General features: G+C 38.1%; 1 protein-coding gene across 8 annotated transcripts in view; it reads right to left on the bottom strand.

Annotated features, from left to right (window-relative positions):
• The window catches only part of FILIP1 (filamin A interacting protein 1), a 274,497-nt gene that overhangs the window by 22,748 nt on the left and 228,295 nt on the right, over window positions 1–23,454 (bottom strand). The gene's annotated exons all lie outside the window — the stretch shown is intronic.

Raw genomic sequence — 23,454 nt, 5'->3', positions numbered from 1 at the left:
TCTGGAATCCTTGCTCCTCAGCTCTGCATCTTATGACTTCAAAAGATCACTTTATTTTAAATGAAAGGGCAGGTGCAGAAAAAAAGAACCTTGGATTTTTTTTAATTTTGTAGGCAACGATCACCTTCTAGGGACAAAGCAAGACAAGCTTTCTGATAGAAAGTTGATCTACATAAACTAACTTCAGCTAATGAAGAACCGGCACAGAATTTTGTTGCAGTTTTCTGATTTAAATGATTTTTTATTTTTTAAAGATTTTATTTATTTATTTGACAGAGAGCACACAAGCAGGGGGAGTAGCAGAGGGAGAGGGAGAAGCAGGCTCTCCACTGAGCAGGGAGCCCGATGTGGGACTCGATCCCAGGACCCTGGGATCATGACCTGAGCCGAAGGTGACGCTTAACTGACTGAGCCATGCAGATGCCCCTAAATGATTTTTTTTTAAAGATTTTATTTATTTATTCATAAGAGACAGAGAGAGAGAGAGGCAGAGGGAGAAGCAGGCTCCCCGCTGAGCAGGGAGCCCGATGCGGGACTCAATCCCAGGACCCTGGGATCATGACCTGAGCCGGAAGGCAGACGCTTAACCATCTGAGCCACCCAGGCGCCCCCCTAAATGATGTTTTAAATAGCGAACTAGGTAGGGAGGAAATCTGAATTACTATCAATATAAAAATAAGGCAACCGCAAGAATTATTATGTTTCATATGTACGAAATACATTTTCTCTATGGTGTTTATGTATAGCATTAAAAAGTAGGAATATAAATACGCCAGAATATTCACCATCCTTGGTCAGTTAGCTTGCACCAATTTCTTTTATTGAAGGAGAGTTGACACACAAAGTTACATTAGTTTTAGGTGTACAACATGGTAATTCAACAACTCTATATATTATGCAGTGCTCACCACAAGTGCAGCTACCATTGGTCACCATACAACACTATTACAACCTGACTGACTACGTTCCCTATGCTGTACCTTTCATTCTTGTGACTTATTCATTCCATAACTGGAAGCCTGTATCTCCCACTCCCCTCCATAATCTGCACCAATTTTTAATAATTATTTTCAGTTACCCATTAAAACAGAGTTGAAATAATCATATTCACTTTATGTAGTCTAAGAATGCATTTTAATATTAGTATGTTTATCAGAGAAGCAAGTTATAAACATGTATTTATTTTAAGTATATTTTATTCTTTCAATATATTTTGCCTTATTTACCTTAGTTATTCTGAATGATTTATTTCATATTTATGACTAGATTAGCTGATAGCCAAGTAAATAGAAGCTAATAGTCTCACATTGCATTGTGCAAGAAATGACTGGCCATACATCAAAGCTATTTGTGGTGTTAGAGAATTACTATAGAAATGTTCTTGTGATGTCATTAAGAATTTTTTCTGAAATATAATTTTACAAACATCCCCTTGTGTCTAAGCATCTATTAAGTAAATACATAATTTCTAAAACCCATTATGACTTTATTCCTCCAATAGAAGAAAAAGATTGTTTTCAAAGCCTATGGATTCACATGAACAATACTGTAATCATTTCATTAAGTGTGGTTCTTACATGTGGAAAGGGCATTTTATTGATCATCTTTTCTTTTTACTTAAGTCAAAACAAATGAAATAATGTCACAGAACCGTAGACTAGGAGAGACTTTAGGGGATATTTTTAAATTCCTTAACCTTAACTAGACTATCTTGAGATGAATTCATTGAAAAATCAGTGCTTTCAACTCCAGGTTTAAAATGTTAAAATTTCTAAAGATATTTCTTTAAATACCCTATGCCTCAATGCTATCACAGACGGTGGGCTGGAGTGACTAAAACATGGGCAGACATAGCTGCACCTGAATTCTGTCTCTCATTTTCCACCTGTAACCTCTGGCCAATTGCCAAAACTCTCTGACCCTCAAGTTTTTTACTTATAAAGTGAGGGATGTTAATACCTACCTCACAGGATTGTTCTCAACTTCGAGATAGTAGAAGTAAAGTGACTGATATATAGACTCAATACATGGATGTCATAAAACACAAAAATAAATGTAAGAACTAGAGAGTATGCATCTGAAAAGTCTGCCCAGTGCTTTTTGTGTTGAATCTGTAAATATTTTCATGTCCGTAACTTGTCTTTGGTGGTAAAACCTGGGGTACTAATGTTTCAGCCAGAGAAAAATAGAAGGCTTTCTCATGAGTAGGAAATCCTGTGACCAGAGCAGGAATTTGGCTTCCAATAAACCACATTTTTCAGGTCCTCCTAGCTGTGATTATTCCTCTCTCTCTCTCCTTTGCCCCTTAAGCTCTCCTTCCCTCTTCCAACACTTCTTAAATTGTTCCCATCTCTTAGTTAAAGTGGATCTAACAGCAATACACAGCCCATTCTCTGCATTCTCCCAAAATTCAGTTACAGCATTGGTTTAGCTGAGGGTTAGATGCAGAACCAAGGTAAAACTGTGTGACTCAGTCAGGACAGCCTGCTGATAGCCTTCTGTGCAAGCAGACTTGCACTTAAATTTCTACAGGGAGGACACTGGGGATGGGAAGAATGGGATGAATTGTGAAGACTTTGCCAAAGGTAACTGGCATGGGCTTTGTGACTATTCACTCACTAGGAAAAAGGGAGAGAGAAATAGAAAAAAATTACTTTGAGGCTTTCAGTCTGCATAATTACAGATAATACTTTTAACAGGAATAGGAAAAACTGGTGAGAAAGAGTCTTAGTAGAAAACTGAGTAACAGCAAGATAGTCAAGTTGAAAAGTGTCTGGCCATAGTTAACAATACCGTATTGTACACTTAAAAATTTGTTAAGAGGGCAGATCTCATGTTAAGTGTTCTTTCCATAATGAGTAATTTTTAAGGATACCAAACAATTAGAAATGTAGCACTTTTGATGTAAATCCTATAAATTTTACAGCTCATATATATCTTAATGCCATTACCCTAATGACTCTCCACTGTCATTTACTTCCATCAAAGCCCTGAGCATCTTTTGCTGATAATTGTGCAACAGCCTCCTAATGGGTCTCCTCACAAGCTCTGCCACCTGTGAGCTGTGTGAACTTGGACAAGTTACATAATATGAGATATTGGTATATCTCACTTTCCACACTTATAAATTGGGCATCAAAATAGTACTAATTGATAGGGTTTGTGTGAGATGCATATTAGTTAATATATGGAAAGCACTTACAACAGTGGCTGGCCCATACTGAGTGTAGTTTTAGCTATTTTTAAATTATAACAATTATTATTTCTTACTGTCACCCAAATTCGAATATAATCACAGGTTGTAATGGAACCCTGGCTCTCCATGCCTTCTTGTTGCTCTAAGAATAGAGGTGAAATGGCAGGGATGTCCACTATCACCACTGCTATTCAACATAGTACTAGAAGTCCTAGCCTCAGCAATCAGACAACAAAAAGAAATAAAAGGCATCCGAATCAGCAAAGAAGAAGTGAAACTCTCAGTTTTTGCAGATGATATGATACTTGATGTGGAAAACCCACAAAACTCCACCCCAAAACTTCTAGAACTCATAAAGGAATTCAGTAAAGTGGCAGGATATAAAATCAATGCACAGAAATCAGTTGCATTTCTATACACCAAGACAGAAGAAAGAGAAATTAAGGAGTTGATGCCATTTACAGTTGCAACCAAAACCATAAGATACCTAGGAATAAATCTAACCAAAGAGACAAAGGATCTGTACTCAGAAAACTATAGAATACTCATGAAAGAAACTGAGGAAGACACAAAGAAATGGAAAAACGTTCCATGCTCATGGATTGGAAGAACAAATATTGTGAAAATGTCTATGCTACCTAGAGCAATCTACACATTTAATGCAATCCCCATCAAAATACCATCACCTTTTTTCAAAGAAATGGAACAAATAATCCTAAAATTTGTATGGAACCAGAAAAGACCCCGAGTACCCAGAGGAATGTTGAAAAAAAAAAGCAAAGCTGGCGGCATCACAATTCCGGACTTCAAGCTCTATTACAAAGCTGTCATCATCAAGACAGTATGGTATTGGCACAAAAACAGATACACAGATCAATGGAACAGAATAGAGAGCCCAGAGATGGACCCTCAACTCTATGGTCACCTAATCTTTGACAAAGCAAGAAAGAATGTCCAATGGAAAAAAAGACAGTCTCTTCAACAAATGGTGTTGGGAAAATTGGACAGCCACATGCAGAAGAATGAAACTGGACCATTTCCTTACACCACACACTAAAATATACTCAAAATGGATAAAAGACCTCAATGTGAGACAGGAATCCATCAGAATCCTTGAGGAGAACACAGGCAGCACCTCTTCGACCTCAGCCGCAGCAACTTCTTCCTAGAAACATCGCCAAAGGCAAGGGAAGCAAGGGCAAAAATGAACTATTGGGACTTCATCAAGATAAAAAGCTTTTGCACAGCAAAAGAAACAGTCAACAAAACCCAAAGACAACCGACAGAATGGGAGAAGATATTTGCAAATGACATATCAGATAAAGGGCTAGTATCCAAAATCTATAAAGATCTTATCAAACTCAACACCCAGAGAACAACTAATCCAATCAAGAAATGGGCAGAAGACATGAACAGACATTTCTCTAAAGAAGACATCCAAATGGCCAACAGACACATGAAAAAGTGCTCAACATCACTCGGCCTCAGGGAAATCCAAATCAAAACCTCAATGAGATACCACCTCACACCAGTCAGAATGGCTAAAATTAACAAGTCAGGAAATGACAGATGTTGGCGAGAATGCGGAGAAAGGGGAACCCTCCTACACTGTTGGTGGGAATGCAAGCTGGTGCAGCCACTCTGGAAAACAGTATGGAGGTTCCTCAAAAAGTTGAAAATAGAGCTACCCTATGACCCAGCAATTGCACTACTGGGTATTTACCCCAAAGATACAAATGTAGTGATCCGAAGGGGCACGTGCACCCCAATGTGTATAGCAGCAATGTCCACAATAGCCAAACTATGGAAAGAGCCTAGATGTCCATCAACAGATGAATGGATAAAGAAGATGAGGTATAGATACACAATGGAATATTATGCAGCCATCAAAAAAATGAAATCTTGCCATTTGCAACGACATGGATGGAACTAGAGGGTATTATGCTAAGTAAAATAAGTCAATCAGAGAAAGACAATTATCATATGATCTCACTGATACGAAGAATTTGAGAAACAAGACAGAGGATCATCATGAAACAAGACGAAACCAGAGAGGGAGAGAGGGAGACAAACCATAAGGGACTCTTAATCTCAGGAAACAGACTGAGGGTTGCTGGAATGGAGCGGGGTTGGGGGGATGGGGTGGCTTGGTGATGGACATTGGGGAGGGTATGTGTTATGGTGAGCATTGTGAATTGTGTAAGACTGATGAATCACAGACCTGTACTCCTGAAACAAACAGTACATTATATGTTAATAAAAAAAAAAAAGAATAGAGGTGAAAAATAGAGCATGATTGGATTCCTGAGCACCTTGGCAGGTTCATCTGAAGTCAGTCTTTTCCCTGTGATCTAAGCTGCTAACATTCCTTGAATATGTTGTGCCTTTTGCCCTGGTATTTCCTCACTGCTCCTCCTTTCACTCTGGCACACACACCTGAACGTATCTGGCTGATTTTTATCCTTCAAGTTTCACTTAAATGTCACTTCCTCCAGAAGCCTTCCTGACCAACCTGATTAAGGTAGATCTTCTTATAGACTCCCATAATACCCTGAAATCTTCCTTTATAAGACTAATCAACAAGATTTTATTTTAAAGATTTTATTTGTAAGTAATCTCTAAACCCAACATGGGGCTCAAACTCACAACCCTGAGACCAAGAGTCACATGATCTTCCAACTGAGCCAGCCAGGCCCCCCTTGACTTACAATTTTGTAATGCCTGTTTACCTTTAATACAAGTTGCATGAGGATACGTGCCATGTCTGTCTTGTTTGTCCCCTAGCACAATGCCTGACACATAAGAAGTGTTCAAAAAATAGTGACTGGATAAATGAAAGAAAGAACAAATAAATAAGCTCGAGCTAGAAATAGAGCTCAAGTCATCTTACATAGAGACGTGTGAACTGAAGTTCCTCACAATGCTGGGTATAAATTTTTGTTGATGTGATTGTTACAAGGCCAGTAATTTGATATTAATAGGGGTCATTAGACAACAAGAAGCTCTGATCTAGTGAGCAGTGTCCTCTCTTGAAGACTGTGGTCTTTCTCATCATCAGTCTCCTGGAGAAGAGGTGTATCTCCTAAGTGGAAACCAAAACAGAGACAGAGCCCTTTCTTTGTGGACTGGGAAGATCTCCCTTACTATACGTCTATCTTTCATACTCCTATGAGGTACTTCTGGGAAAATTAGTACCCTAAATAATATTTTGTAGACCAGGCTGAAGTAAAGTTTTTGTGTCTCTCTCATAGGTTTTAGTGTTCTTTTTTTTTTTTTTTTTTTTTGCTTGCTTGTTTTAGTTCTTTTTAAGAAAAGCTTCCAACCTCAGCTACAGAGAAACAAGAGAAGGTATTTTACCCACAATTGGACCAGAATTCTAATGTTGGGGTAGTGTACATCTGGGGTCTAGGGGGAAGAACAGTAGTAATTAAAGCAAGAGAAGTCTCAGGAAGAAAGAAAGTTATAGGAGATCATGGAAATAAGTTTGATCTCCAAAGGAGAAACTATGTAGAGAGAGAAAAAGGAAAGGATAGAGAAAAGACTTTGGGAAATGCCCAGAAATAAGGGGTAAAAAGAATGAGGAGGAGCTAGTAAAGGCCTGGCAAGAGAGATAAGAGGAGAGAGTTATACTAGGAGAGACCCATGGAGTGACACTGGTGCACCAAAGGAAGGGGGCACTTGTCTCCATTTATCTACCTCCCTCCCTCGTCACTTTACCCTTCTACTTCAGGTGGGCTTTTTTTCTTCCCTTCTATCTAGAAATCCTCATTTTTATATCAAACAAGAATTCAGAAGTACTATTATGTAACTATTCACAATACCTAATGACTATGGCATGTTATGTCTCCTTGTTCAAACAATTTCCCAATAGTTACAATTTCACTTTGTGCTTTAAACAATTCATTTGCTCTATATTACTGGGCCCCGTTGCTATGTAATTATGCTATTTAAGGAGGAGAATAAGAGGGTGTTGGTGTTGTTTGTGCCAACTAGTCTTATCACCTCCTCTCTGCCCATCTTGCCATCCTTCAACCATGATTCTAAGCAGATTAGCATAAAAAGGAAACAAACCAGAACACCAAGACTAAGAAGAGGAATTAGCACCCTGATTCTCATCAGCAGTTATAGGCAGAGCCCTAAGTATCCTGAAATCAAATTTATTCTTGGCAAGTTCTTAATTTTCAACAAGCATTTTATCCTATTTAAAGGATGAAAGGAAGACAAGTAAATGATCTAATAGATTTTCAGAATTCTATTGCCTTTCTTAAAAACGATTCTTAAGTGTATTCCTCATTTCTCTTTTCATGCTGAATAATCAGCTATATTTTTCTAACTTGCAAATTTATCATTTACACATGTTTAGAAATTCAATTATTTTCAACTAGAAGACTTTAAAATTGTAGACCCAAATGTTCTATGATTGTTTATGGTATATATATAGTCATGATGCATCAATTTGTATAATTAAAATTGGTGAATTTTATTATATGTAAATTGTATCTCAATAAAAAAATGTAGTGATAAAAAGAATACAAAAGGCCCTAGATGGGGCACCTGGGTGACTCAGTTGGTTAATCCTCTGCCTTCCACTCAGGTCATGATCCCAGGGTCCTGGGATTGAGCCTGGCATCAGGCTCCCTGTTTGGTGGGGAACCTGCTTCTTGCTCTGCTCCTCCTTACCACCACCACCCCCCCCCAGCTCATGCTCTCTCTCTCTCCACCAAATAAATAAATAAAATCTTTTTAAAAAATAAAAAGATAAATAAATGGCCCTAGAAAGTGTTCCAAACATCAGATAAAGGAAGAAAAGTTGTAAACAAATATTATGAGAGTGACTTAAAATATAATAGAAAATATAAAATAGATTATTAATCTTAAGGCAGAAAGATGTGAAAGCAGAGGTAGGAAAGCTAAAGAGAAGAGGGTAACATTTTCAACTGGCATTGGGGAAGCTCATAGGAAAACAGTTTCTTGGGAAGACATGTTTCAAGTACTAGAAAACCTCTAGTTCTAGTATTATTTCAAGAAGCTCTTAAAAGCCCACCCCAAATTCTAATTTTTTCAATACCTAATTTTTAAAAAAAAATAAAGGCTAGCAAGTCAGTAATTAAAAAAAACTTATTTATCAACTACCTATTGCATCTTAGGGGGTGTGTTAAGTACTTTATTATTTCATCTCATTTTCACAACACTTTGAGCAAGGCATTACTGTACCATTTTATAAATAACAAAAGTTATTTGACTTAATCAAAGGGACAGGATTGAAAACGGGTAGGTTGGGATTTTGAACAAGATCTGTTCGACCACAAACAAAATGCTTTTAACAACAGTACCATTCCTCAAATAGATATCACTTGCACAGATCAAATTTGCAAGACTTCGTTTTTGTTTAGGTGAACTTCATCTTGCTTGGATTAGCCTATCCTTCTGGAATTGTCAAGATCTTCCTTGGACTCTGGTTTGTTACCCAGCTGATACCAACTTATACCTAGCATTGTGTCAATGGCAAAATGACTCCAAACATTAATAAAAAGACAGGTCAATTTGCACAGAGCTCTTCACACACTCTCAAGATCTCCCTCCCGTTGACATCAATCCATTCAGTAGCAGGGACACTGTCATTCGCTTAGCTCTCAGCCTACTGGGCTGTTACTCTTTTTCTCTTCTGAGCTCCCAGTCCTCCCCTATGAACCTGTTCCAACTACATCCTCCCCATGTCAGTCAACTACAACTAAATTCTTCCAGATGCTCAGGCCCCAGATCTAGAGTCATCCTGGAGACCTTTCTTTCTCCTATATCTCCACAATTTTTCAGCAAATTTTGTCAACTCCACCTTCAAAATAGATTCCAAATCCAATTACTTCTCAGTTCCTCCTCTATTGCTATCACCCTGGCCCAGGCCACCAATCATCTCTTATCTGGATTATTGAAATGACCACCAAGTCTGACTCCCAGCTTCTACCCTTGCTCACCTTCAGTCTGTTCTCTGCCCAGAAGCCAGAGTGATTCTAAAAAAAACCAGTAAATCAGATCATGTCACTCTTCTTCTCCAAGCAGTCCAATAGTTTCCCATTTGACTCTGAGTGAAGCCAAATCACTACAATGACCTAAAAACCCTACATTATCACCCCCTTTCCCTTACCTCTCTGACTTCACATCTTAAAACTCTCTCTCATCCTTCACATATTCTAATAGATCATTCCCTCATATCCTTCAGATCTTTGCACAAATATCACTTTCTCAGGGAAACCTTCTTTGTCCACCCTATTTACCTTGTGCATTTCATAACAGAACTTTCTATTTCCTTTTCCTGCAATTTTTTCTCCATAGCACTTATTACCATCTAATACACTATACAATATACTTATTTTTTTTAATGGACTGGCTCTCTTCTCTAAAATGTAAGTACCTTGAAAGGAGGATTTTTGTGTATTTTATTCACTGCTGTGGCCTGTAACCAGAATATAGCGCATGGTGAGTTCTGTACATATATGTTGAAGATGATCACAAAAGGCCTTCCCTTGCGGAAATTCAAATGCACTTGGCCAAATTCCTTAACTTCTTTGTGCCTCAGCTTTCTCATCTATAAAATGGAGGGAATGAAAGTACCTCCTTCATGGGGCTGTTGTGAAGACAACATGAAATGAAAAGGAGACCTGTGAAGTACTTAGACAGTGACTACCCCATGGAATGCACTCAGTAAATGTCAGCCATCAGTACTATTAGCAGCAAGTAGGGCACCTCTTCTTGTTCACTCACTTAGCAATCATTTCCTGAATGTCTGCTCTGTGCTAGGCACTCTGCTGGGCATTTAGAGAAAAGACAAAACACAGTTTTTGTCCCTAAGGCATGTATTTAGTCTCTAAAGAAGAGGACAATTACACCAACAATCATAAAGACATGCAAAAGAAACATACACCTTTGTGAGAACACAGAGGAAGGGCAGTGAAGTCATAGCAGGGCAAGGGAGTCAGGGAGCTTCCAGGAGGATATGACTCTTGAGTCTTAAAGGTTAAATAGGAACTCGGTAAGTAGAGAAGGCAAGGAAAGGGCTCTCTACACCAGAGGTCAGCAACCTATTGTCTGTAAGCCACATCTAATCAAGGCTGGTATTTTGTACAGATTTCAAGCTAAGAATGGCTCTCACATTTTTAAAGGGTTATAAAACATAACAAAAAAGAATATGCGGCAGACACTGTATGTGGCCTGCACAGCCTAAAAGAGCAGCCTAGTGGAAACATATGTAAAGTCACAGTGTTGAGAAATGGGAGATATTTTCAAGGCACAGCAGGGAGCTCAACTGAGCTGAAGGACACCTGTGGGAACAGTGGGGGTTGGAATGAGGCTAGAAAAGAAGGACAAACCAAACAAAGCACCCTGTGGGCTAAGAGGATGAATCTGAACTTTGGATTCAGAATATGAGGAAATGTGACAGTTGTGTAGAGGACGGAGGAGTGTGTCCAGGAAGCTGCAGCTCACTTAGGAAGCTACAAAAGCAGGAGATGAGAAACATTATGGAGTCTAAACTATGATCTTGTCACTGAAAAAGGAGAGAAGGTGTTGCACTGGGCGATTTTTAGGATTTGGTGACAAACTGAGTGAGGAATGAAAGGGAGAAATTTGGACAGACTTTCCAGCTTCTGGTCAAGGTTATTAGTTTGGTATCTGTGCTTATCATGCTTATCACATATAGGGTAACATAAGAGAAACAGACCTGGAGGGGAAGATCATGATGTTCCAAAAAGACAAACTGACATTGAAGTTGCTGAGAATCCTTCAAAAACAATGCTTATTCGTAAGCCTGGAGTTCCTAGAGATGAATCTAGGTCAGAGATACAGACTGAGAGTCTCCAGTGACTGGTACAATCTAAAGCCATAAGACAGAATGAGATAAGTAGGAGGTGTGTAGACCTAAGAGAGAAAAAGGAGTGAGGACAGAAAAAAGACACAGAGATGAAAAAATATAAAGGAACTTAATGCAAGAGCCTGAGCAGGATAGCCAGAGAAATAGAAAGGAATCCAAGAAATAGTGCATTCCCAGACACCAAGAGGGCTGAGAAAAGCATAAGAAACAGGACATGTCCATAATGCCAAATACTCTGGAGAGATCAAGGGAGAAAACAGGAAAATGTCCATTGTTTCCATTTAAACTTAAATTTAAAAAGCTTTTCCCATTGGATACATCAATATGGATCATCAGCACTTCATATGAGCAGTTTTGGAGTTTCAGAATAAAATACAGAGTAAAGCTTAGCTGAAGAAAAAACAAGAAGAAAAATACAAAACATGGAGACAAATATCTGAGACTAATTACTTGAGAACTTGATTGTGAAAAGAAGGAGAAACAGGGAAGTGGATCCAGGAATCAGATAGGGCAAGATCAACATTTTAACCCTTTATATACATATATATACACATATGAGATTAGCATGTTCTCACTTAACTTTAAAGCTTTTTTCTTTATGGAAATAGTCCAGTTAATAAATAATGATAGAATACCATTATTAATAAATAAAGAAGTAATTATAGAAAACCACTGTTCTGTAGGGGCGCCTGGGTGGCTCAGTTGGTTAAGCGACTGCCTTCGGCTCAGGTCATGATCCTGGAGTCCCTGGATCGAGTCCCGCATCGGGCTCCCTGCTCGGCAGGGAGCCTGCTTCTCCCTCTGACCCTCCCCCCTCTCATGCGCTCTCTCTCTCTCTCTCATTCTGTCTCAAATAAATAAATAAAATCTTTAAAAAAAAAAAAGAAAGAAAACCACTGTTCTGCAATGCCCAATGAAATAGTGGATGTAGGCAATGTCCATCAATGTCTCCCAAGAGAGATAGCCAAGCATTGTATACATATGTACATACCTCCACCCAAGAAATATTCCTACCAAAAAAAAAAAAAGTGAACGCAAATAAGATCAAGCCCCTGTAACTATTTACTAGTTTATAGGAAAGACAGGGGCAAGAAACATACTAAGTGACACTGTGATGATGCAATCAGAAAAACCAAAAATGTAAGGGACAACCCAGCATAAAATACTATCTTAAATAAATAAATTGCAAAAAGAAAAAGGCCTGGGGGAGGGGAAGCTATAGATTAAAAGAAATTTAGAAGACATATTAACCAATTATAATATATTTGGATTCTTATTCAAGCTAGTTTTAAAATAAGACGACTGGAAAAATTACATTGTTAAGGAATTATTACTAAATTTAGGTGGCTTAAGGATATTTTTAAGAGAATCATTATCTTTTAGAAATATATATTGAAATATTTATGAATGAAATGATATGTCTGGAACTTTTATAAAAACAATCCAGGGCAAAGAAAAAAAAATAATCTGGGGGGAGGGGGGCGGAGAAAAACCCAGGGCAATGGGAATAGATGAAACCAGACTGGTCATGAGTTGATTAACTGTTGAAGCTAAGTGATGAGTATATGAGGATTCATTATACTATTCTCTTTATTCTTGTAAAGGTTTAAAATTTTCCAATATAAAGGGTTTTTTTTAACCCTTTTTGTCATCTTTAGCTTCACCCCCTCCCAAATCTCAGCTCCTTTGGTGTCTAGTCATATTTTTACTTTCTTTACAGTACCATGTATCCCTCATATTTGTTTGTGATTATGAGTGATTCTTTCATTCATTTCCATATTTATAAAATTAAGCATATGAAAGACTTTTACTTTTTCTTCCTCATTGGGATCCATCTGATGCTGAGTCAAACATGCTAAAAAAAAAAAAAAAAAAAATCCTTGCCTAGTTCTGTTCCACAGATATTTATGAATTTATCTTTCCTTTTAAGCACAATTTTTGTTGTTGTTGTGGGGGGAAAAGGGAAGTGAGAGTTTTTTTAACCTTGTCCTAGTTATCCATCCTTGAGATAAACACCTTCCCTGGAACGGTTTTCAATCTGTGTCCCTAAAGACCCAGGGCCACACCTGACTAAAACCATTCTCACTTCTCATCCTTGGAAAGTAAACCATGTAAGATTTCACTGGTTCTTTTCCCCAACGTTCTTGACACTCTTACTTCTATCATTTTTCCAAATTTATCAGCATTAACCCCAGAGCAGCAATTTTTCTCTTCACTTCCTTTAGAAGTTGTCACTCATCATCATCTTAATCCAGGGGACCCCATTTTGAAACACTGATGTCATTTTAAAAGTTAATTCCGTTTGTTTCTCACCCAGATCATGCTAATTTCCCTTCTCACTATTTTTATTCTTTTATTCTTCTTCAACTCTCCCTGTATGTATGCCTCTCTCTCTTCCAAGAGAAAAGGCAGGTTAAAACTAGCAAGGGCATGATAGTAATTGAAGATGAATGAACCTCAAAAGACTCAAGCTTGCATGTAGGTAGAAGTCTTTAATCACATGCATTTTTTCCCAGCTAGAGCACAGAACAGAGCTAAGCAGCTTGGCAACATGATAGGACATGGTTTTACCAAATGACTTGGGAAGAAGTGTTACTTTTTCATAAATTGCTTCAGTTCCTCAAGATGGTGTCTACTATTACAATTATGCAGCATTAATCTAACTTCCCAATATACTGCACAGGGCTGAGATGAGGGTGAGTTGAATAAGGCTGGGTGGTGCGGCTGCAGTCAGATCCTGGCCTCATTTGAAATTTTATTTATCATTGATTTTTTTTTGCATTGATTTTTATTTTAAAAAGTAATACATTAAAATATTGTATATCTTGCTTACTGAGTTTTTTGGCATCCCCTTAAATTTTGTACCAAGGTAACACCTTCATTTGCCTCACCCTAGTCCCAGCCCTTGAGCTCTGAGTGCTAGATAATCATTTCTTTTATGTATAAAAAATGGCAGGACACAAACTTTTGAATTTTTTCTTTTGTGTTTTTTAGTAGTGGGGATGCGTTTACAAAAGCCTTTGTACACTTTTTCCTTTTTCCCTGTTGTGAAAACCAGCAGTATTGTGGAACATCTGATCTCAAACTTTGTTTTTTTAAAGATTTTATTTATTTATTTGTCAGAGAGAGAGAGATTGAGCACAAGCAGGTAGAGTGGCAGGCAGAGGGAGAGGGAGAAGCAGGATCCCCACTGAGCAGGAGCCCGATGTGGGACCCTGGGATCGTGACCTGAGCTGAAGGCAGCGGCTTAACCGACTGAGCCATCCAGGCATCCCTGATCTCAAACTTTTTGACCCTGGCCCAATGTAGTGGGACAGAGGCCTTTCTCACCTACTCTCACAATAAAAAAGAAATTGGTGATAAAAAATTAAAAGAAAAGAAAAGAAAAATCAGTAAACTTTTTGCTAGCAGTTTTCATGAACTGCTTTTATTTTGCAAGAGAAGACCCTAAAGTTTATTTTATATAATAAAACTATATCTTATAATTTAAAAATAATCTAGTAATTTAATTACATTTACTTTGATATTATAATCCAAGTAATGCAAACACACACACACACACACACACCCAAGACAAGTTATCACAAATGAAGTTTTACTCTTCATCAGAACAGATTAGGTATAAGCTTGCTCTAGAATGGGCACATTGATGACATGCCTTGAAGTCTAGCTTTTGATGCAAAAATTCTCACCAAAACACTAGCCAATAGGATCCAACAATACATTAAAATGATTATTCACCACTACCAAGTGGGATTTATTCCTGGGCTGCAAGGTTGGTTCAACATCTGCAAATCAATCAATGTGATACAATACATTAATAAAAGAAAGAACGAGAACCATATGATCCTCTCAATAGATGCAGAAAAAGCATTTGACAAAGTACAGCATGCTTTCTTGATTAAAACTCTTCAGAGTGTAGGGATAGAGGGTACATAACTCAATTTCATAAAAGCCATCTATGAAAAACCCACAGTGAATATTATACTCAATGGGGAAAAACAGAGCTTTTCCCCTAAGGTCAGGAACAAGGCAGGGATGTCCACTATCACCACTGCTATTCAACATAGTACTAGAAGTCTTAGCCACAGCAATCCAACAACAAAAAGAAATAAAAGGCATCTGAATCAGCAAAGAAGAAGTCAAAATCTCACTCTTTGCAGATGATATGATACTTGATGTGGAAAACCCAAAAGACTCCACTCCAAAACTGCTAGAACTCATACAGGAATTCAGTAAAGTGGCAGGATATAAAATCAACGCACAGAAATCAGTGGCATTCCTATACACCAACAACAAAACAGAAGAAAGAGAAATTAAGGAGTCGATCCCATTTACAATTGCACCCAAAACCATAAGATACCTAGGAATAAACCTAACCAAAGAAGCAAAGCATCTGTACTCAGAAAACTATAGAATACTCATGAAAGAAATTGAGGAAGACACAAAGAAATGGCTTTTGAAAATTATAAACTAAGGATATGCATTAGGGACCCTCTGTGGGTTGGCCCAACAACCCACAAAAAACTAAACTGATTATGAAGTTTAACCAATAGCAATTTATCTTTAAAAGGCACAGATGGTAACAACTGAAAACCATGAAAAGCTCATGGTGGATAACAAATTATTCTTCTTGAAGATTATGGGATTTCCTACTACCAGGTGAGCACATGTTCAGTGTGTTTGCCAGCATTTGGTAGTAGCCAGACTCCCCTGGAAAATACCCTCTTAGTCTTTAAGAAAAATCTAATAACATGCTAATTTAAATTTACAAATGTCATATTTTAAAATAAATCCTCTAGTATATTACTAGTAAATTACTCTTAATCATAGTAGAAATTTAAGTCTGGGAGATTGTCATTTGCTCATAAAAACATAGAAATAACTGTTTTCTTCTGATTGCTGCCCATCAGGAGGTCCATATTGGGGAATCGCTACTTGAGAAGGATCTCCCGGATCATACTGTGGTATGAAGCTCCCTGACTCACAGAACTATAACCATGATTCATTAATTCACTTAGTAATTCAACAAAGATGGGTTGAATGCCCTACCATTGTCAGATAGTATATTAGATACTTAAAATAAAAAAGTTGCAATGCTGTGTAAAAAGCACAATTTATGCTTTAAACATAGGCTGCTGAGGGACACCCAAGGGTAGGGATGTGACTGTAGGAAATAGTTCCCAATACCAGTCCTCTGCGGTCAGGGGTGCAGCCCATATGACTCCTTTCAGAGAACAAGAGAAGGATCCCTCTGCTGTCTAGAGAACCAGTCCCAAACTGGGGTGCCTAGCTTGATGCTCTGACTGACAACTGGATTTCAGTCCCCATTCTTTCATTAGTCAAGTGCCCCAGCAAACTACAACCTGCACAACCACATATAATAGTCCTATGGGCTCTTCTTTTTCATCATTCAAGTTTCATTCAGCTCACATTCCTCCTCCCCAGAGATGCATTCTCTGACCAGCTTATTGAAAATAGTTTCCCCAGCCACTCTCCATCATATCACCTTATTTATTTCTTCCACTGCACTTTTGCTATCTGAAATCATCTTATTCATTTATTTGTTTACTTGGATATTGTCTATCTCCCCACTTCTCCACAGGGCAAAAGCTCCTTAAGAGCAGGGTCAATGGCTGAACACAAGCCGCCTAAAAAAGTGCCTAACAAAGGAGGTGCTCAATCAACCTTTCATCAATGAGTGAATAAACAAAGGTTATCCAGATGAAGAATGGGGAAATAGTATGCCACGTAAAGGGAAAAATGCACACAAGTGCAAGAAACAGAACCTCATTCAGAACAGCACAGAGTCCATGTGAGAGCACAGAGTAGGAGGTGGGAAGATGTCAAGGGATGACTCCAATGGAAGGTGGAGGTCAGATCATCAAGCAGTTTGTATGCTATCCTAAGAAGTTGGGCTCCATCCTGAGGGTTATACAAAGTTCTGTAAGGACTTCAAGAATAGTAACAATATCAAATTTGTATTTTATAATATTCTGATGACAATATGGTTGTATGGATTACAGAAGAGGGAGACTAGAGGCAAGGAGATCAGTTAAAAGTACTGAGATTTTCCAACCCCAAAAAAGGACTAAACTAATATTACAATTGTAATACAAGAAAAGGAGGTCTTAAGAATGATTAGGATGTAGAAGTATCTGGTTTTTGTGCCTGAATGTGAAGGATAAGATAGAAAGAATTATATAAGATTATTCCTGCATTTTGACATGGGTGACCATGTGAATGATGGTACACTCCTTGACCATAATGGCCGCATCAGCATCACAGTCTAGCCAATTGATCTAAGTGATACCATGTGGAATCTTAGGGAAATAGTTATGATGTACCAATTGCCCAATTTTTCCTCAAGACAACTTGAGCAGAGGGCAAAGCAATCTTTTTAAAAAACTCATCTCAGCTGATTCAGCATAGGCAAGATAAATCTCTAGGTCTTTTCTAGAATTATGACTTTTTTTTTAAGATTTTATTTATTTGAGAGAGAGCACGAGAGAGAAAGTGAGAGAACAAGCAAGCATGAGGAGAGGGAGGGCAGAGGGAGAGGGAGAAGCAGGCTCCCCGCTGAGCAGGGAGCTCAACAACACACAACAAGGAAAATGACAAAGACAACAATGACGAGACAACAAGGGGTTTGATCCCAGAACTGGGATCATTACCTGAGCTGAAGACAGACACTTAACCAACTGAGCCACCCAGGTGGGCCTAGAATTATGACTTTTTGAAATGTTGTCTTATAAGTCTCAATTTAATTCATCTTTGAAAAATAAGTATAGTTGTCTCACAAACTTGTGAGGGATGCAAATCAGGCTCTCAACCTCCTGGGAGGGAGTGTTTTTGAATAGGGACATCAACTCACTTTATGGGATCAATGTTATGTATAGCTGTAGAAAAAAATTGTTATTGAAGTTACTAAATTACCAAGCTTGTCATTTGTATATTATTTAATAACATAAAGTTCTATACTTCTAATTATTATCCTTTGTCCTGCATATTTTCCATTTACCTCTCCAGTTCCACTCTCCACCATTCTCAATCCTGGGAGGCTGATCTTGAGGCATTGTAGTGACAAGCCCCTTCTAGCTTCAAGTTTGGTTTTGTTGATAGGAGGCACTCACAGGAGATTGGAGAATGAGGTATTAATTCCCTCCGGAGTCTTGGGTATTTGGCTTCATTCTTCTACTGAGGGCCACAGTCTCTTTAGGCAGCCCTCTCTGATAGATATAGTTACTTCTGAGGGTTCTGGGAACTACTCCCTACCTCCAAGTTAACGGGTAGTAAGAGGTACACACTCCTACACTCCAAATGCCCCCCCCCATTACTAGCCCTAGGGAACAGCAGTGTCCCTTATTAGCTTCCCTTCCACACGTATGTAATGTTAAGTTACCCCATTTGATTCATCCGGGTTTTCTGCTATAACCTAAGCAGATCATATAAGAGATGCAAATGTTAGGGCTCAGGATCATATCCCTTCTCTACACCTAACACATACTTTGTAAGACAAACCTGTAGCTTGTCCTATTATCATAGGACAAATCCACGAAGAAAGGAGTCACAGATAGTCATGGCTGAGAGTGGGTCAATAAAAAGCTGAAGAAAAAGGAGAATGACAGGCTTATAGCCACATGTACACATTGCTATGGGTGGGAAGCAGGAACAAGAACAAAAATGAAGCGGAAGAAGGAAGAGGGGAGGCAGAGTACTATTCCTCTTCTCCCTCAGACCAGACATGAAGGGGTCTCATCTGTCCCCATTTTAAAGCTAGGCAGCAGGGAAGGGCCTTGCCTTGGATCCCAGGACAACAATCCTAAAGTCTAGCTCTCTACTTTTGTCATTTTGCACTGTAGGTTCTTTAGGTAGAAATTTTCTGGTTGGTAAAAGAGAAAGACCACAACTACTGAAAGCTGAATGGGAATATTTAGGAGGAAAAAAAATATTTAGGAGGACAACTCCCGACAGAGGACCAAATATGATGTCACATGGAGTAATTTGTGTAGAAGATTAATCTCTATGTAACTCAATCATGCCAATAATTTTCATTGGCTGAAAATATACATTATTTTTTTTGAAATCTGTCATTTCAAAGCTAACCCTCAGTGCTCAGGGTAGTAGTTCAGACAATATGCTCTAGAGGGAGATAATCTGGTTTGAGTCTAATTCTGCCACCTACCATCTTGGGCAAATTTCTTAATTTATTTTTTTTATTTTTTATTTTTTTAAAGATTTTTTATTTATTTGACAGAGAGAGAGATAGCGAGAGCAGGAACACAAGCAGGGGGAGTGGGAGAGGGAGAAGCAGGCTTCCCGCCGAGCAGGGAGCCCGATGTGGGACTCGATCCCGGGACCCCGGGATCATGACCTGAGCCGAAGGCAGACGCTTAATGACTGAGCCACCCAGGCGCCCCAAATTTCTTAATTTAGCTCTTTCTCAGTTTCCTTCCCTATAAAAGAGGGATAATAATAATAGTACCTATTCACAGGGTCATTGTCAGAATCACATGAATTATTATATGTAAAAGGCTAAATTCTCAATAAATATTAGATACTATTAATAATAATCCTAAATTGGAACTTACTGTCAATTTGTATCTTTTCCTTCCAATGAGAATTAATTCTTCAAAGACAATGAGGAGGGAGGTGCATCTACGGATACTATGTAAATATAATCTCATTCTTGAAGTTGAAAATGTTTATCTTGTGGGCATGGATGAGTAGTTTCTACCCACAATAATATGCCTTTTATTGTGTTTTCATATTTCCTAAGTTGTTCAAAGTACTTTCAAACATCCTCAGATTGATCAGATGAAATATTTTTTAAACAGTAGAGAGTGTTATTCTTTCTTTTTGATGTTTTCTCTTTTTTTCTTTTTAAAAATTTTATTTATCTATTTGAGAGAGAGACCAAGTGAGAGAGCAGAAGCAGGGAAAGGGGCAGAGGGAGAGGGAGAAGCAGGCTTCCCACTGAGCAGGAGCCCAATGCAGGACTCCATCCCAGGACCCTGGGACCATGACCTGAGCCGGAAGGCAGATGCTTAACCGACTAAGCCACTCAGGTGCCCCATTGATGTTGTTTTTAAAAAATCAGCCAGCTGAAAAAATTTACTGAACGATTTTCATGAGGAACAGAAAACGCCATGAGCCAGGGAAGTTTGTCACCTAAATATGTGGCCTTGGGCTCTTTCTTCCCAGTGGCCCCCTCACCTTCCCATACTCTAACCCAAAGAGATCTTTCTTATCCCATTCCTGAAGAATAAGTCACCCAGGTTCATCACACCTAATTATCTAGGCAACACTTGTGCATTATCACAAGTAACTCTCTCCCTCAGAAAATAAGGAAATGTGGTGGTGGGGGAGAAAGGGGAGCGTCCCTTGGGAAGCCAGAGAGTGGGAGGATATTTTGAGGCAAGTGGGTTTTTAGGTCCCTGTAATCACAATGTGAGGGATCCTCCCACTTGCTTAAATAGAGAGGCTTCTCCTCTGTGGACTGCCCTTGTGGTCACATAGAACATGAGGAGAGGAGCTGAGAGCGTGAATCAGATTTCCTAAGACTATTCAAACAAGTGAAGACAGTCCACAAAGGTACAATATACCTCATTTTACTCTGTATATGCATTTATAGAGTGCTGGACAAAAGTTATATTTTAAGTTTATATATTATGCTTTTAAGCTTATACTTTATAAGAGCTCACAATATAAAAACATACCCTTTTGTAAAGCCTTTTACTAAGATACTATTAAGTTAATTTGTCTCTTGGGTAAATTCATTTTCATAACCAAGATGTGTTTAAAGTAATATAGATATAAAATAAGTAACAAATTAACTTAAGTACATAAATCACTGATAGTACATTCCCATGCATTTATTTACTCAAAAAAATAACCCTCTCCCTCTTTAAAATGGCATTAGAATTTATTGCCATTGTACCTAGAGGTTTTTAAGAAGCTTTGAAATATAAACATACATGAAATTTCACTAAATACTTTTTAAATTATTATGTTAACATTTATCTAACCAGTTGTGGAACAACTTTAAAGCTAACGCAAAAAATAAGAAGTCAAAACAATAAACAAAACTCCAAAATCCCAAGACTTAACTTTGTATTGATCCTGACTATTGTTAATCTAGAGAAAAGGAAATGTGAGTGCCCTTCTGTTGTGGAAAGAGTATTTAGTTTTACAAGTAAACAGAAGTTCATCCATCACATGGAATTAAGAATCTGGGCAGATCAATGTAATGAACCCAAGATTTTCATCTCAGTTGAACTCAAGATTTTCATTGCTTTAAACACAGACAAAACATTATTAACTATCAATGTTACACAAAATTAAATCTACACAAATGAAAACCATACCATCTGCCCTTATGTTCAAATTTCTATAAAACGGGTCATGTGAATCTGAAATCATGCTATAAAAATTTGGTTTTGGCCAAGTAAAGTTCTTTTGTGAAAGACTCACACTACCCTCCAGCCCTACTGAGCGCTAAATGCAAGCTATTTATTTTGATACACTCTGCTGAACTCATACAATGTTTTTTAGGCGTTTTGAAAAATTACTAAACTTGAACTTTTTACACAATTGTTTAACATAGTCCAAACTTTAATCCCATTCCCACTTTGAAATCGAACCTCCTATTTTCTTTATTATTCTTGTTATCACGGCCACACTGTTTCAGAACAAACACGGCTTTCTTTGGATCACTATGCATTCTAATTCATTGCCAACTTTTACAAGCCTTCCCCACATATGCAAAGAGATCTGCAGAAAATCCACATAACACTGACAAATTTTGAAAATAATATTTTTACCTTAAATTAATTTTTGCTCACCCAGAAATTATTAATTAGAAGATACATTTACAGCACATGGAAAGGCTGTTCTGTTAAAAAGCCTTCAAAACACATTAGTACTACTGATGGCAGCAAGATACGCGATTTTTCCATTCTTATACAAACTCCCCAAGTTTCTGTAGGATGAGATTGCTTTTCCCTCCATAGAAAAACAGGAGCATGCCTCATACCACAACAAGGTGCATCTTGGCCAGTTCCAGTCAAGGATTCTGAGGTACCAAGGAAAGTCACAATAAGCTGGTCATTTTCAAGGGTTGTCACTGTCCACGCTCAGTAAAAGCTATAGCCGAGAGCTGAAAGGTTGTCGAGTTTTTACAGCCCTTGTCAGATTAGTCAGGCTGTACAAATGTCCAAACCCAGCTTCTAAGATGCTCTTTGCAATAACACTTAGAAATGAGTTTACTGCCAAGTAAGCCTATTAACAAATGAAATGCGCATGGACGAAAGTAACAACTAACGTTGCTTAAATCAAAACAGATCTTGACTTCCTTACCTTAATACTAGGAAGCATAGTAGCTTTTGTTTTTGTTTTTGTTTTTTATAAGGGGGTACTGAAGTTTGTTCAACAGCAGCAGGCCCTGCTCAGCCCCCTACTCCACAGGGAATTAACCGTCACATTCCAGCCCTGTCATCAGAACAATGAAAGGTGAATGTTGTGCAAAACAGCTTGGGACCACTAACTGATGATGTCATTCCTCCCTTATATGGTTCATTATTGTGCAGATTTACTTTGGTCTGTGAAAAGGGGTGGAGCTGCCCAGGACTGGAAGGGGAGGCAGATCTTGAGAAGCAAAGCAAGTGAAGGGAATTACACTCTCCACTGAGGAAAAGGCACCGGGGAGGGGGATGAAGTTGGGGAGGAAGAATGAGATAAAGAAAAGATATGCATAAAATGTCAAATGGGCCTCACTTCTGATTTTTCAAACTAGCTAAACTCTATACAGTTCTGTTCGGCACACACTGGAATTTAAATAGGGATCCCTCTAGAGCCTCATCTGTGATTCAGCCAACAGGAGGGGATTCATGGTCAACCAGAGTGTCGGTTAACTTACATGCATCTAAGTGAAAACCCTGTGGTGTGGGCTGCAGAATGCCAAGTTACCCTTAGTTTAAGGATCACTGTGTCTTAAAAAAATTTTTTTTTACCTGAATTTATTTCTTCCCTAAAAGTGTTTTGAAATGGCAAAAAACTGCTGTCCACACAAACCAAATGGGTAAATAGAGTCAGCCAAATTTCAAGGAATGTCTATATCATCATTCATACAAATATTCTCAAAATCCTCTATCACCTTCAATTAGTTTCCCTTTTCTTTTTTTTCCTTGTTTCCTTCCTTCTTTTCTTCCTGAGTCTGTGAGTAATAATTCAGTCAAAAAACCATTAGGTAACAAAAGCTCCAGTATAATTTTTGCTAATATATATGCATAGAATTTGTATATCATTTATGTTAAAATGCCATTTTAATTATAGAATAAAAGCACAGTATCAGATAAATTAGTCAAATTAACTCTAACAGATTAACTTTAAAGTT

Source organism: Halichoerus grypus, chromosome 9 (assembly GCF_964656455.1).
Source record: "Halichoerus grypus chromosome 9, mHalGry1.hap1.1, whole genome shotgun sequence".
Classification (NCBI taxonomy): domain Eukaryota; kingdom Metazoa; phylum Chordata; class Mammalia; order Carnivora; family Phocidae; genus Halichoerus; species Halichoerus grypus.
The sequence above is the reverse complement of the archived record's forward strand: the minus strand, read 5'-3'. Positions and strand labels throughout refer to the sequence as shown.